Below are 15,618 nucleotides of genomic sequence, written 5' to 3'. Positions count from 1 at the left end.
CATGGCACTGCTGTCCTTGGGGCCATGGCCATCTGGGCATGTGGAGGGCCCTGGCCACATATCTATTACCCCCACCCCTCAACCCCGGGGGTGTACACTGGGGGGGTACATATCTGTAGGTCCACTCCCACGGTCGGGGGACACCCGGGGGGCGGACGCCCGACTGCTGCTCCTCGATGGCAGGAGGAGGATCTGGAGCCCCGTCTCTGTGGAGGAGGAGTCCCCCTCCTCCTCCTGCTCCGGTGCCCCGGGAGTGGGCTCCAGGGGGGGCCGCCGGGGTGCGGGACTTGCCTCCGGGGCGGACTCCAGGGCCTGCTGGGGCTCCTCAGCCGAGGTGTCAAGTGTGGCTGGAGGGGAGGAGGTGTGCCAGGGGCCCACGATGTCCCTGAGCTCCCTGTAAAAGGGGCAAGTGACAGGAGCAGCCCCAGATCGGCCGGCCTCCTTGACTTTACTCCGGACATGGTCCGGAGTGTGGGCAGGGTGACCCTGGGCGGCCAGGCCCTCGGCCAGCTGAGCGAACGCATCCGCATTCCGCCTCTTGCTTCCCATTACCTGGAGCACCTCCTCCTCGCTCCAGAGCCCCAGCAGGTCACGATGCTCGGCCTCCATCCAGGAGGGGCCCCGCTGCCACTTCCCAGCCTGGCTCCTGCCCTGGCTGCCCTGGCTACCCTGGTTCCCCTTCGGGGGGGGTTCCCTCAGGGTGTTGGGGGGGCTGCCGGGAGGCCATAAGGTCCTTTGGGGGGTCTCGGTGGCTGAAGATGAGCATGCAGGCTAGACACGTGTTATTGCTGCTGCCTGCATGCTCTCTCAGCTTCCTGCACAGAAAGGGAGGGGGTGGGGACCTTTAAGGGGCCACTCCACGCGGCCACCATTGAGCTGAGGGGCTGGAGAGAGCGTCTCTCAACCCCTCAGCTGATGGCCGCCATGGAGGACCCCGCAATTTCGAAGTTGCGGCATGTGCAACGACTACACGGTCCCTTCTTCGACGTTGAATGTCGAAGTAGGGCGCTATTCCCATCCCCTCATGGGGTTAGCGGCTTCAACGTCTCACCGCCTAATGTCGATGTTAACATCGAAATAGCACCCAACACGTGTAGCCGTGACGGGCGCTATTTCGAAGTTAGTGCCGCTACTTCGAAGTGGTGTGCATGTGTAGACACAGCTATAGAGTCCTAAATTATAATGCCAGAAAGGATCATTGTAATCAGTTAGTCTGACCTCCTGTGTAACACAGGTCATAGGATATTTCTGAATTAACTCCTGCTTGAACTGAAGCACCTCTTTCGGAGAAACAGCCAATTTTGTTTTTTAAAATTAGCAATGATGGAGAATCCGCCATAATAACCCTTGATAATTTTATAGCGGTTAATTACCTTCACTGTTACCATTTTGCACCTTATTTTGAGGATAAATTTGTCTAACTTCACCTTCCACCCATTTATTTCCATTACACCTACTAGGTCAAAGACTCCTTTATTATACAATTTTTGGTAGCCCTGTGCAAATCTTTGAGACCAAGGACCCTCTGTGCTTGGAGCTGCATAAATCTATATTGAGAGATAGTTCCTGCCTCAAACAATGTACTATAAAATTAGATAAAACAGATTAAAGATGGGAGGGGAAACTGACACACTGAAGTGAAATGACTTGTCTAATGTCATTTAGCAGGCTCAGGAAGGACTAAAGGACAGGTTACCTGACAAGCACTGAAGTGCTGTACCTACAAGCCCTCACTGAATTTCAGTTAAATGATATTAACTGCTGAATTGACAGCAACAGCAAAGAAATGTTAGCGACACTTTTATGGTACTAATGAAGCATGCATGCTGTGCTTGCAGAGTGTAATGATTTGGCAACATTGATGTAAAGAAAGTCAGTGTGTTCCTCTAAAGTCAGATGTATATGACTCCACTAACTAATCACTAAATATAGATAGCTCCTTTAGTTGACTGGGAAACAAGAAGAAACTGCCTACATTTGGAAAAATTAAACACTAAACCTGGCTTTCCTGTCACTTTAGCTCTATCAGAAGGGAGCGGGGTAGAGGAGTTGGAGAGCCATTTGGACCAGGCCTCAGGAGACAAGGGACCTCAAATTTTGTCATTTTTTTAACAAGTCATTTCCATTTATGACATACCTTACAGTTCTAACAGAGACAACAAAAGAAGCCATATAAACCTGCAAAAAGAAATGGGAAATCATTGTGGGACCTTGGACCTTCACCAATTTTTTGGTCACCTCTGAGTTTTCATTTGCATGACTGTATTAACTTCTGTGATCAGTGATTCTACACTATCAAATGCTGTTTACAGTACAGAGGTTTTGAGAGTTGCAATTAATTTTGTTACTGTAAAGTGATTTTGCTTTTCTGAGGGTGAGTTTAACCTTTAAATTAGATGTTTATCTCTGCATAGGAGATATTCATGTTCCTGTTTTTCCTTGCATCTTCATAGACAATAAACATATCAGGCTCAGCAGTAAGCTACCTCTTCATCCAGGTTTAGGTTTACCTTTAAAGGATTTATTTGTGATAATAAGCTCTTAATTTTAGTTGTTTAATTAACTATCTATCCAATCTGGCAATCACCCTGTGTTCATATTCATAATAGCACATCAGTTATTAGAGGAATTTAATAATGGAAACCTGTTAGCAAATGAAATTTCAAGACTTTGAAATAAGGATATAAGGGCCAAAATAAATAACCACCGAGCCCCTCAAAAAGTTATTATTTTGTTGGTTTCTTGAGACTATGAGAAGATACTGGTCAGTTTACCAGATAGACCCATTTCTGTATTGCATCCTCATCTGAAACTTGCTTGTGATTAATTCAAATACTGGCGGAGGAAAATATGTTGTGGGAGATTCAGTGCCACTACTTTCTCAAGAGCTAAGAACAGAAATGCTAGAGTCTGGGTAGCAATTGGCTAGATTACTTCTTGTTTACTTTAAAAGGGTTATTAATTATCTCATTTATCCAGGGGTCACCTGACTTCACCAACTAGCAAGGATATATGCCATTTTCACAGCTAGTAGGTTCAAATTTTCTTAGAGCCTCTTGGTTTTTATTAGGAAGTTCTGTCCTCCTTTAAGTATTAAAAATTAGCAGTCGCACAGTCATGAACAGTGAAGGAAAGCTACTGATGGCTACGTGTTAAACCAAAAACATACTTCCATTTACTTAATAAAACTGTTATTTTAAAGATCCAAATGGTGAGGTTCTGCTATATTGTTAAACATTTTGCACATTTATTCCAGGGGCACTATAGACTACCAGACCTAAGAGAGAGAGACATATATTGTACATCCTCCCAGACACATCCTAGTGCATACACATTTAATACTGTGATCTATGTTTTGTAGTTTTGCTTCTTTTTTTTTTATAAGCACCTTATACAGGCGGCAAGAAAACTATATTCCTTAAGTGTGAAATGACATAAATATGATACATGGCCTTCTCCTACAAAATGGCTTTTGCTTTGAGAGCTCTGGAAAAGCCAGCAGTGATTGCAACACAACTTAGCAACAAATCATCCTATACATATTTAATATATATAAAATCTGCCATATAAAAACATGTCAGAGTCTGCGTTTTCTGTTGCTTGACAGCATTAATTAAAGCCTAGTTAAGACTTTTGTATGGATGATTCTGTCCAGTTCTCCAAGTTTTCACTGGCAGCTCTTTAACAGAATAGCCTGAATTTAAAGCGTTCTGTTTTGTTGTGTTAAAGGCATTAGAAAAACACATTTATTAAGAACTAAATTCAGCAGACCTTAAATGTAAATGATACAAATAGCAAAAAAATTATGGCTTATTCAAGGATGCCACCCACATAGTTCTTGGGGGGGAGGGGCATGTAAAATGACATCACATTCACCCAATGATACATACAAGGTAGAGATGCATTACATAATCAGTATAACAGTCTTTGGCTGCTTAAACATCCTTAAGGTAGGAATCCATTGCTCAGCAGCTGATTTGTGATGTATGGTGTTACACACACTGCAAGGTACAATAACATATCCATACTAGTACATATTCTAGTATTTTCGGGGTCATGGGAAAAGTGACTGAGAGGAAGTATCAGAGATGCATCTGTTGCAGAGATGTTGCATCTGATGAAGCGGGTCTTTGCCCACAAAAGCTTATGCTCCAAAAAATCTGTTAGTCTGTAAGGTGCCACAAGACTTTTTGTTGTTCTGAGAGGAAGTGTTTACTGTGAAGATTGTGGTTATCTGGAAGGGCTGATATTTAATTTCTTAATGCCTACTGGTAATGTACTATTGGTCTCCACTTGGGCTAGCCCTCTCCTCCTTTCTATTTTTTTCTGACAATGCATATAAACAAGTTTTTGCACTTGTTCCTTGGATATCCCTGTCTTCATGCTCTTCCCTGTAGAGGACAATAAATCTTTGGGTGTCCCCTTAAGAATTAGTTTGGCCAGTAACAAAATATGAATTTTGAAAATATTTGTCAGTCAGGATGGTTGCCTTTACCAATTCAAAATGAGGTTTTGTTTCAAAGCATATTGCCTGCCATCCAAGGTAATTGGAAAGCAAGTTTGAAAAATCTTCTAAAGTGCTTTTTAAAATTGACCAAGGCTGAAGAGCTAGCTTCTTAAACAAAATATAATTAATTTTTATCTGTCTAATGTGATCGGTGCTGGCTGACAGTCCCTCTGTATTCTCTATTTTTAATGTATGTGTATTTTTTAATAGATTACATCTTCTTTCATCTGCCTCTTTTCCTCGGGTAAATTGGCACTTTCTGTCTTCTCGGAATCTCGTTATTATGCAGTGATTCTCCTTTGCTTTATAATAAAGGTGCCCGACACATGCACCCAAATAAAATGTAAATATATATTTTTCTTTACCAAAGCTTTGCTCCATGTACACCTCTATGGTCTCACTGGCATTTACATGCCTGTTGTGTTCTGAAATCATTCCAACTTCATGATACCTGTTCAATCCACCTCTATTCTAAAAAAATCTTTTAATCTGTGCTATACACTTTTGTACACAGCCTGGAACATTGAAAGGGGCTTCAAGCAATCAGATTCATACACATTCAAGGGAATAATTATTTGTGAAAAGCATGGCAATGATCTGTCACCTTATGGCAAAATTATGAATTACGAAATTTTGAGGTATATTAGACTTTCTGTAATGTCTGTGGTAGTCATCAAGATCTGCATTTTCCAAAAATCAAGCTTCTGTGTAGCTCAAGTTAGACATCCTAAAATTGAAGCCCTGGAAGTTATTTGTCACTTTTGAAAATGCAGACCTGAACCTCTCTCTGTTTACTTCTCCTTCTGAAAAGTGGGAATAAAATTTCCCACCTTCTGAGGATTACCATGAGGCTTAGTTAATGTTTGTGAAATGCATTTAAACTGACAGAAAAAAACTACTACAGAAGTGCATTTATTTTTTGTCATCGTCTTCAGCTTATAATAGCAATGAATAGGATCAGTGTAGGAGATTTCCTGGGGATAAATGACTGGATAAGTTTAAGGGTCTTTATCAGCATACTGGGTCATCATCTCACTTGTCCTAGCTGGTCATTAATCACCAGGATGTGCTTGGCACTCTATCAATTTTGTTTAATTAATGTCTCCTATTTTCAAACTGATTGTATCAACACTTAACCCTAACTTCAGGAGGCAGATTGAACAGCATGTTTCCACTAAAAAACTGTAATTCCATCTATTTGCATACATATCTTAAATTTTTCTGAGAATAACTTGTTCTGTTTGCCTCAGGCTTTTTTTAAATGAAAATTATCTGCTGGAATATCACATCCACAGAGTTAAAAGCATCCTTAATGTTTTTCTCTAACCATAATCCTTGTTTTTGTGTGGAGGATGTTGTTGTTTTGCTTTTTGGTTTTACCAAGTAAAATAAGTGAAGAAAGGAGGTAGAGAATGGGTAGGAAAAGGGAAAATCTCTAGTGTGATTGCAAAACTATAGATAATATTTCTGTCACGGCATATTACCTTTTTGTATTACTTGGGCTATGTCTACACGTGAAGCCAACATTGAAGTAGCTTATTTCGATGTAGCAACATCGAAATAGGCTATTTCGATGAATAACGTCTACACGTCCTTCAGGGCTGGCAACGTCGATGTTCAACTTCGACGTTGCGCGGCACCACATCGAAATAGGCGCTGCGAGGGAACGTCTACACGCCAAAGTAGCACACATCGAAATAAGGGTGCCAGGCACAGCTGCAGACAGAGTCACAGGGCAGACTCAACAGCAAGCCGCTCCCTTAAAGGTCCCCTCCCAGACACAGTTGCACTAAACAACACAAGATACACAGAGCTGACAACTGGTTGCAGACCCTGTGCCTGCAGCATGGATCCCCAGCTGCCGCAGCAGCAGCCAGAAGCCCTGGGCTAAGGGCTGCTGCCCACGGTGACGATAGAGCCCCGCAGGGGCTGGAGAGAGAGCATCTCTCAACCCCCCAGCTGATGGCCACCATGGAGGACCCGGCAATTTCGACGTTGCGGGACGCGGATCGTCTACACAGTCCCTACTTCAACGTTGAACGTCGAAGTAGGGCGCTATGCCAACCCCCTCATGAGGTTAGCAACTTCGACGTCTCGCCGCCTAACGTCGAAGTTAACTTCGAAATAGCGCCCGACGCGTGTAGCCGCGATGGGCGCTATTTCGAAGTTAGTGCCGCTACTTCGAAGTAGCGTGCACGTGTAGACGCAGCTTTGGAGAGTAAGGCAATAGTAGGCATCCTTCAGTCTGCATAGACTATGGATCGCGCCCTTAAAAGTTTCAATTGAAGACTTCATTTACAGCATCTATTGTGACTATAAAGACCCACACGAGAGTGACAGTCCTTGCTGCATCTCTTGCAGATGTAGTGGGTGTCTGGCAAGTCCTTATTGTGTTTTCTGTGTGCTCGCTTCTCCTCTGCTAGCTGTCTCATCTTCAACTCGCCCTTCTGAAGGCCCTTGTGTAACCCCTGCCTCCATCTTCTGCGGTCGTCTGCTAGTTCTTCCCAGTTGTCCAGCTCGATGTCTACCTCTCTGAGGTCTCTCTTGCAGACATCTTTGTAACGCAAATGGGGGCGTCCGGGGGGTCTTTTGCCAGAGGCTAGCTCACCATACAGAATGTCTTTTGGAATCCTTCCATCGTTCATCCTGTGGACGTGGCCAAGCCAGCGGAGCCGACGCTGCCTGAGGAGGGTGTGCATGGTTGGGATTCCAGCTTGCTCGAGGACGGCGGTGTTGGTCGCTCTGTCCTTCCATGATATTCCAAGGATGTGCCTGAGGCAGCGCAAGTGGAAGACGTTCAGCCTCTTTTCCTGGCGGGCATACAGGGTCCAAGTCTCGCTGCCATAAAGGAGGGTGCTGAGGATGCAGGCTCTGTAGACTTGCATTTTGGTGTGAGTGTACAGCTTGTTGTTATTCCACACTCTCTTGCTGAGTCTGGACAGAGTTGTGGCCCCTTTTCCGATCCTCCTATTTAGCTCAGTGTCCAATGACAGGGTGTCAGTGATGGTGGACCCGAGGTAAACGAACTCGTGGACGACCTCTAACGTATAGTTGTCAATGCTGATTGATGGGGATTCAGCAACATCCTGACCAAGTACGTTTGTCTTCTTTAGGCTGATGGTAAGCCCAAAGTCCTTGCACGCTTTGGAGAACTGATCCAGCAGTTTCTGAAGCTGGTCTTCTGTGTGAGACACTACAGCAGCATCGTCTGCGAACAGCATGTCTCTGATGAGGACTTCCCGCACCTTAGACTTAGCTTTCAGCCTTGCAAGATTAAACAGTTTCCCATCAGATCTTGTGTGCAGCAAGATGCCCTCTGTTGAAGATCCAAAGGCATGCTTCAGAAGGAGTGCAAAGAAGGTCCCGAACGATGGCGGAGCAAGCACGCATCCTTGTTTGACGCCGCTCCTGATTCTTAAAGCATCCGATAAAGCACCATCATATTGGATGGTTCCTCTCATGTCTTCGTGGAATGACTGGATCATCTTGAGTAACCGGTAGTTGTTGCAGTCGCTTCTGTCTCCTTTGTTCTTATACAATGTGACAATGTTAGTATAGCGGATATCCTGTGGAACCTCACCCTCTTTCCAGCACAGGCACAGTAGCTCATGTAGGGGTTCCAGGAGTGTGTCCGCGGCACACTTCATTACCTCTGGTGGTATACCATCCTGGCCAGGGGCCTTTCCTGCTGCAATGCTATCGATGGCTCTCTTCAGTTCATCCACAGTCGGTTCCTGGTCCAGTTCGTCCACTACTGGTAGGAGCTCGACGGCATCAAGGGCTGCGTCAACCACAATGTTCTCGCGTGAGTACAGCTCAGAGTAGTGCTCAACCCAGTGCTCCATCTGTTTGGCTTTGTCAGCGATGACTTCACCAGATTTGGATTTCAGAGGTGCCATCTTGTTCTGGGTGGGTCCTAATGCCTTCTTCATACCCTCATACATTCCTCTGAGATTACCAAAGTCAGCACAGGTCTGGATGCTGTTGCATAGCTGGAGCCATTGGTTGTTGGCACAGATGGTTCCAGTCACTGAAAAGAAGTGGGCTGCACTCCTGGAGTACAAACTTTCACCAAGCCAGAGTACCCAGCAAGCACTTACAGCGGCCGGAAGAACAGTACAGTAAGGCAATCTAAGTGCTTTAAAGTGTAGTTCAGTTGTAAAATCTAACTAAAATGCTACAGTCTTAAAGAGTTTTCCAAGCTGTGATGGAGGTATTGGCACAGCACAAAGATCCATGAAAATATCAGGAGACAGCAAGGATAAAATGGCAACTAAAAATAAAGGAGATAGTAATGTTCTCAGGGATTTCATGAATGACTCATCAAATTAGTGACACAGGAGAGTCAACTGATATGTTTCTTGATCTGAGAATGCAATAAAATAATTTAGTTAATTTTTGTGATATTTCTTATAATTGAGTCTTAAAATCTTTACTTCTCTGCGAAATACTGGTAGGCCACAATGGTGGCAATTGCTCTTTCTAATTCTATCCCACCAAGGCTTTGACTGGTGGAGTAGGAATTACTCCAGCATAGCAATGTTGAAGGCCATTTTCAAGGAAGAAAATTAGTACTTTCCACAAAACTTGTGCTCAACACCTTTTTTTTTTAAACTCTTGTACTCCCGGTGAAGCATAGGTTATCTCCAAGTCTCCTCTACTTCACTTTGTCTCGCCACCTCAAAGAACTCTGAAAAATATGGCTTCTTAACGTATTTGTAAGAAGCAAAATGAACCAGTTTTTTTAAATGGATAGATCCAATTCAGCCTGTATTAATAATCAACAACACAAATGCTGAAGCACTCTGCTTTGCACTTTCTATTGAAATACTTTACCTTTAACTAAAAAGTAATGCCAGAATTGTATTTTATGGGCTTTCTAAATGTCTCAAGATACTTTATTGGGACTACCAGAATGTTTCATTGTATGAAGGTGAAAACTATGTCAGTGATCAAGTTTTAGACAATGGATGTTGGGAGAAAATCAATAATTTGATTAAAAAGAAAAAGCTCAGGAGGCTTCTCAGCCTAAAAAGTTGATTTGTTATCTCAGTATATCTCACAGAAAAGATAAACTACACTGGTCTGTGGATTTACCAGGTGCTTTACATTTCATGTAGTTTTAAATTAAATACAGTATTGGCAATAATGAGAAAGAAGTCTTTACGTTAACCCCTTGAAACTTCAACAAGCCTGTACAGGGGATCTCCAGGAAGAAATACACCAGATTGTACCATGCAGGTTCAGCATCAAGCTGGATACTATACTTGGACTTCCTGTCTCAGAAGATTGGATTACAATGATTCTGCACCAAGGCTATGTCTACACTTACCTGGAACGTCTATGGCTGTTATGCGATTTTTGGTGCTCCAATTGCACACCAAAAATCAACTTTGCAGCTGTCAATTTCCATGGCTGTCTTCATGGCAGAAGGTCAATGAGAGCACTCCTCCTGATGACCTTCCTTAATCTTCATAGCTTGCAAGGAGTTCCAGAGTCAACGCTGAACCCAGAACATACTGTTTTACCTCTGCATGAAACAGTGCCCAGGAAGATTGAACCTAAGTGGTTGATCTTCCATAGGCAGTGTGGATGTAGCTTTAGAGACCTGAAAATGAACGAAAGCTTGCACAAGCAATAGGGACTGGGTACAGTGAAAATTACACAGTGAATATAAAAACTCAGCAAGGGGGAGGGGGCACAGGAACAATTATGCTATTGCACAAAATATCATAGGGAACAATAAAATATTTTAATGTCTGATTACTGTCATAGAAAGATGACAAAGAAAAACATTGTTCTGATACTCAAAAGAAAAGCAAGGACAAGACGGAAATGTTTAATGCTACAGTTTTCACTAAAGATAATAGTAGCAGGGAACTTAATGTAATAATCTCTAATACGAAAAGGTAGAGCTCTCAAGGCAGAGTATTGAGAAGTATGTTAGCAAATATTTGAATACATTGGGTTTGAGTAATATCTGTTGGTAGAGGGAGAGACCACAAAACTGAGGGAAAATTCATCTCAGGAGATGGCAGCAAGTATTTGTAGTAGGCACTTTTTCTGAGGAGCCTATTGGGGCAGCTCCATTGATTCAAATTTTCAGTGAATTAAGCACCCTCACCTCAGTACCACAAAACCTAACTTTAAACATGTACCATAATTAAAATGAGTAGCCCCACCACAGAATTTGTATAGAAGCCACACAGTAGAACCTACAATTTAGCCCCTTTTATGATATGGCCTAATAGCCTCAGGAGCACTTTCAAGTTTGCAAAAGAATTAATCCCAGGAGATTTGTTTTTCATCTTCAAGCTATTTCAAACATTTATCTCTCAGAAAATCATCAAGAGTGGCTTGGGATCAGGCCTCTGCAATCCTTTTTATGTGCAGTTAAAATGGTCTCCTATAGAGTATATTTTGAGTGATCTAAAATGTACCCAGAAACCTGGGACTGTCAAATCAGGGGGAAAAAGACACCCTTTCCACAATTCCACTAGTTATCAAATGGGAAGATCGCACTGATCTCTCTTCACTTCAGGGACTAAATTATTTCTACCTAGTGATCCAGCATTACTGGTAGAGATAGTAGTAAATGCATTGAGGACTACCTATTGATTTTAATTATAACAGGCAGTCCACCATTAATCTGAGTTGTGATGCCTCTAAAAATGTTAGCAGAGAGGGACTAATTAATTAATTGTAAATTAATAAACTAATCATGAGTAAATCAAAGCAACCATAGAAAATTAATACAGGACTGGAAGGAAAAAATGCAAAACAATGGAAAACCCACAACACTACATGGAAAGAGTAAAAGGTGTGTTCTGCGGTATCCCTAGAGGCAGCTCCTTAGTAAGTAAGCATACTTCACCCATAAAACAAAACAAAACAGCAGTCACGTAGAACTTGAAAATTCTACATACTTTGGGTTCATACTCAAATCTGACACATTAACACTTGGTATGAACAAAGACAGCAATTATTTCATGCATTGCAAGGACTGCTTCCCTTCCTTAGATGTTCGTAATTGTCTCAGGCAACATCCCCTAACTCTCACCCCACTCTTCAGTCCTAAGTATTTGATTTGGCAGTTTTATTGCAATTTTTTTGGAACTCTGTACTATATAACTATCAGTCTGTTCTTGAAATGCTATTGATCTGAAGAAGTGGATCTGTCTCATGAAAACTCATCACCTAATAAATCATTATGTTAGAATTTAAAGTGTTACATGACTGCTGTTTTGTTTTGTTAGACTACAGACTAACACAGTTACCTCTCTGTTACTTTACCCATAAAATTAAAGATCAACTGAAAGACATTAAATAGGTAGAGGAGTTATTTTGTAAAGACTTTTTAGCCTGTTTTTATTAGCAGGAATTAGTATAACCTCCCAGAGGTGGGAGAAAATGAGGCTAAAAGGATAGGATAAGAAAATGAATCTGGATCAGGCTTATGGAATTGAAATCATGGTCAGATAGTTGGGAGAGCCTCATTTGTATACAGACACTTATGCCCCAAATATATTTCTTATTTGCAATCTGTTTCATACAAGTAAATAAAGAGAATTTATTAGTGGATCTGGTGATATATTAATTTTGAACTGAATGTCAGGAAACGTGAGCATCAGTGAATTTAGAATGTGAAACTTTCTATGAAGAGCTCTGGAGAAGGTCCGTGGCCACTGCCTTGCCATCCTGTCCAGGAGCAGTAGTGGAATTCATTTCAAAGCTGAGGTCAATGAGTAGGAAATTCTCATGCTGTCTACATCTAGCATAATCTTGGCTTCTGTCTATTCCTTTGTGTCTGATTATTCAAATGGTGAATTTCTGACTGTTAACAGAAGCCATCTACAGTAACCTACTAATTACAGATGACAGACACAATTAATGATATACTATGCTGCCTGACTTTGACTCACAATTTCTTTGTTCATTGTTTTCATGAACAAAACAGTACAATTGGATGAGGATGAAATTTACTTATGTATGTTCCAGCAGTGGGACATTGCTAATCACAGGGCATGTAATATTTCACTATGAGTAATTTCAATGCCTAGGAAACAGTCACTTTGAAATGGATAACTGTACTAATGTAATGAACAATGGCCTTATTTCACCACTAACTTACCTTCACCTGTAGTCAAACATAATGTAAAAATGCCTTTGAAATGTTGGAGGTCATACAGGAGATTTCAAACAATGGTATGAAAAGACTAAGTGAATATTTGAAGGCAGAGAAAAATATATCTTTGAAGCATATGTCAAGTAACTCAAGTCAAGTCAAGTAACTTAAGAGAAGGATGAATCAATATATGACTGGACCTAAGGGAACAGCAAAAATGTGGATATGATGAGTCTATGGATGACAAAATCAGCATTCAAGTCATTGACAAATTCTAGTCACATGATTTTAAAAATAGTCTGCCAAAGAACAATTCCTTTCATATTTTTCTAAGTTGACAGAAGAGGGCATATTGCACTCAGACCTTGACTTAGATAGTGAAAGTCTTTGGAAGTTATGAAAGTCTATGCCTACAGTTACATAGTAAGTTATGCCAGCAAAACTCCAGTTTTGTCAACAAAAATAGTGGAGCATCCACACACAAAATGGGACTTGTGAACAGTATCTCAACAACACCTGGCACATTCGCCAGCAACCTTCTGCCACTCCAAGATGAGGAAGAGTACCTTTTGTTGACAGGGTCTGTCAACAGAAAAACTCTGTGTGGATGCTCTGAAAGGGCCCTCTCTTGACAGACAGGGCATCCAGAACAATAGGCAGACATGTCTTCTGTGCTTCCCAGTGCCTGCTTTGTCGACAGAGCATGCAAGCAGTCCAGTTGCTCTGTCAAAAGAGTGGAGAGCTCTTCCAATTGGCTTTTGTGTGTGGCCACACTCTGTCAACAGACGTTTTGTTGGGAAATTTCTTCTGACAGTGACTTCTGTTGACAGATTGCTGTAGTGTAACTGTAGCCTATGGGTATAGGATTCTCAACTCTGAGTAGTCTGTATTGTCTATGGTGAATGAGAAGTTCCTTGGTGGGTGGTATTTGGCCTAAATAATGTCAAAACATATAGAATTGAATTGGCCATTAGGTGAGATTTTGCCTAAATTATGGTTGGTATGCAATGTGCAGTGACATCCAGTTCTCAAAGTAAAGCCACTGATAAATAAAAAAGTTTTGGAGAATTTTAGCTTTCATTTTTTTCATGCTTACACTCCTCTATATTTCTTAGTTACTGTTTGAATTAGAAAGAGATGTGACAAAAGCCTACAAAAACAGTTCTTTGGGGATTTCTGGTGTGATCAGAAGCAGGAAGTAACAGCATCTTGTGAGAAAATGGTCAGTTTAATTTTCCACCCCTTTTAATCTTCCATAGGTTCAGATAGTCCAGACAAACACCCAAAATGGGTGTGGGTTCATCTGACCCATATGGAACCCCCATCCCCCACCAAACATACAAAAACCCTCCCACAGTGCTGAATAATATAGTCCTCAACCTGAAAGTCCATTACTGGGTCCACATTCTTCTGTTAGAAGAAGCCATGTTTTCAGAAATAAAAAGCAAAGAAAGGACAGAAATTTAAAAAAAAAAAAGAGCAGATAAAAATGGAGTAATGCTCAAATGGAGAGGAAAAACAAATACAAGACCAGGGAACAAAAGAGCGCAGGGGAAGAGAGAAAACTTAAATGTTGATATTATAGGTCATCTTCATAGAGCTTTATAAGCATACTGTGCTATAATTTGCTTACCCACTAGCCTCAAGGAAGTAGACCTCAGGCTTCAAGCAAGAGATATATCAGGCTGCTGGAATCTTGCACATGCTCACCCTACAGGAAGTCTGGGACCAGTGTCAAGAATGCATGGAACTTACATTTGGATAACAACAATCACATCCTGAACAGAGATGCTATTCTCCCTTAGAAATTTCACAGGGAAACTTTGTCATTCTCTCATGCAATAGCAGGAGCAATACTTACAATGTAAGGACATGATAAACACTCCCAAGTTAATAGGAAAGCACAGAAGGTAGGCTGTCTATCCTGAATGTCTTTATTTCTCTCACACACACCACCACCACTAGTTCCATAGATCTTTACATTTGCAAACCTCACTGTTTTAAACAGCCTATTAGGGATATCAGCATCATATTTAAGTGAGAAAGGCATGATTCACCACTTTTCCATTCAACTTACATGCAATTTCAGAATATGGGTTGCATAAGTACTTGAAAATCTCTGTCAAAACCAGGATGTTGAAGGCAGTTTGACTAGCGATTCAGTACAGTAGTCCCTCAGGATACATGAGGGTTGCATGGAATGCAAGTTTGGATATCCCAAATTTTGGGTAAGTCTGGGGGTGCTTAGGTGGTGGGTTGGGGCTGAGGGGTTAAGTCTGGGGTGCATTGGGGCTGAAAGGGGTGCAGGAGGGTGGAGCTAAGCCAGGGCTTGCGGGGGTTGGAGCAGTGTTGGTGGGCCAGGGGAGCCTGCGCCCGATGTGTCATTCTGGGGGCTGGAGCCCAAGCCCCGTGCAGGGCTGTAGTGTGCTGGGGGCTGGGAGCCCCATGTGCAGGTTGGGGCTGGACGTCCCCAGCATGTGTTGAGGCTGATCTGGGGCTGTGGGGGGGCTAGTCTTGGGGGGCAGGCAAGGGGGTTTTACCTCCCTAGCTGCCTACAGCAGTGCGGGTAGCTGGGGGGGGGGGCTAAAACCTTCCTCCCTACCTTCCCAGAGTGGGGTCGCTGTCAGCTTGACAGCAGCGCTCTTCCAGGAAGGGGGTTTTAACCCACATGGCTGCCCACAGCAGTAGGCAGCTAGGTGAGCTAAAAGCCTTCCACCTAGCTTTCCAGAGTGATGCCTAGCGTCACTCTGGGAAGGCAGAGGGAAGGGGCTCTTAGCCTGCCTAGCTGCCTGCAGCTGCGGGAAGCTAGGCAGGCTGACAGCCACGCATCTTCAAGTTGTGTGAAACTCACTTTAAAGCAAGCTTTGCGCAACCAGAAGATGCATAAAGTGAGGGTTTACTGTAGTTCTCCTTTCCTCTGAGTGAGTACTGTACCACAGGGGTGCACAAAGTTGGAGGCATGCCCTCTCAGAGGGGCATACAGGTT

Source organism: Carettochelys insculpta, chromosome 6 (genome assembly GCF_033958435.1).
Source record: "Carettochelys insculpta isolate YL-2023 chromosome 6, ASM3395843v1, whole genome shotgun sequence".
NCBI classification, from domain to species: domain Eukaryota; kingdom Metazoa; phylum Chordata; order Testudines; family Carettochelyidae; genus Carettochelys; species Carettochelys insculpta.
Note: the sequence above shows the minus strand (reverse complement) of the source record.